This window comes from Sinocyclocheilus rhinocerous, unplaced genomic scaffold, assembly GCF_001515625.1.
Source record: "Sinocyclocheilus rhinocerous isolate Xijiao unplaced genomic scaffold, SAMN03320098_v1.1 scaffold789, whole genome shotgun sequence".
In the NCBI taxonomy this organism is placed as follows: Eukaryota; Metazoa; Chordata; class Actinopteri; order Cypriniformes; family Cyprinidae; genus Sinocyclocheilus; species Sinocyclocheilus rhinocerous.
Window position 1 is genome coordinate 272,360 of NW_015667306.1, and position 1,372 is coordinate 273,731.

Consider the following 1,372-nt stretch of genomic DNA (forward strand, 5'->3'; position numbering starts at 1 on the left):
AAAAGATAAATAATGAATATATAATGTGTGTATATATATATATATATATATATATGTAAATGTAATCTAATATAAATTATATAAAAAATTATATTTTGTCAAAAAAATAACATTACCAACAAAACACTAATCACAAATATTAAATGAGAAATAATATAAATAATGATACAATACATATTAAAATAATATAAAGAAACATGTTTTGTCAAAAAATAATAACAAAAACACAAAAAAAGTTAAATGAGAATATACTTAATAATAAAAATAATAATAAAATGTTATTTCAAATACAAAATAATAACTCATGCCAGAAAATATTGAATATATTATTGGAAATTTAAGAATGTAAAAAAAAAAAAAAGATTTTGAGTTGTTGTTTTTTTCTTTCTCTGACACATATTGCACTTGTCAAATGTTGTGGATATAAATGACCAATCATCAAATGGAGAACTGTATTGAAGAGCTGTAATGTTTGCATATGTATACAGTAGTTCCAGTGTGTGTGCAACATGAACACATATAGTGACTCACAGGCAATGTCGTTGAAGACGTATGATCCCACATAAGAGAAGACAAGCACTGAGATAGGCAGAGCACAGTCGGACAGAATCTCTCTCATCTTCACATGCAGAAACGGACTGCCAGGAAAAATGAAAGATGGGGGTGTCAAAACAGTCTTCTATCACTCTTTCAAATCCCCATCAGTGTGTGTGTGTGTGTGTGTGTGTGAGAGACTGGGAGAGCTCCTCACCTCCTCCTGAACTGGTACAGTGTGTATCCCACCCACAGTGTGCCCAGCATGAGGAGGAGACAGAGAAGAGGCCGTGCCCGTGTGCACAGAATGAAGGATTCTGGGAGGGACACGGGCCCTGTCTCTGTCAGGTTCAGTTCCCCTATATGTAAACTTCCACTGATGCGATTCAGCTCCGCCGCACTCCCATTGGCCAAAGTGGGAGCATGGTAGTACTCTTGAAAGACTGGAAAAGAGATATCAGCATAGGGTATCACTATTTTTATACTGTAAGAATAGGTCAAAATGAACGTATAGTATACAGTATGCAGGCTCGACAATAAGGACTGCCCGATGGCCCGGAGCCAGCATGAAAGATGTTCGGGACAGCTGACAAAGTTGTCACTGGTCCGATATTTATTTGTGCTGTTGCATGTAATTTGTTCAATTGTTCTTATTTACCGACTGTTCACTTGTTTTTAATAATGTTTGAACTTTCTATTTGTTAGGCTAGTAGTTTTTGCTGCGGTATTGAAATTGGAATCGAGAATTGTAAAATTTAACTGGTATTTAACATTTTAATATCACATATATATATCTATATACATACACACATATATATATATATATTTTTTTTTTTTT

At 33.7% G+C, this 1,372-nt stretch overlaps 1 pseudogene; it reads right to left on the reverse strand.

Annotated features, from left to right (window-relative positions):
• The window catches only part of LOC107733740 (sodium bicarbonate transporter-like protein 11), a 64,829-nt pseudogene that overhangs the window by 12,536 nt on the left and 50,921 nt on the right, over positions 1-1,372 (reverse strand).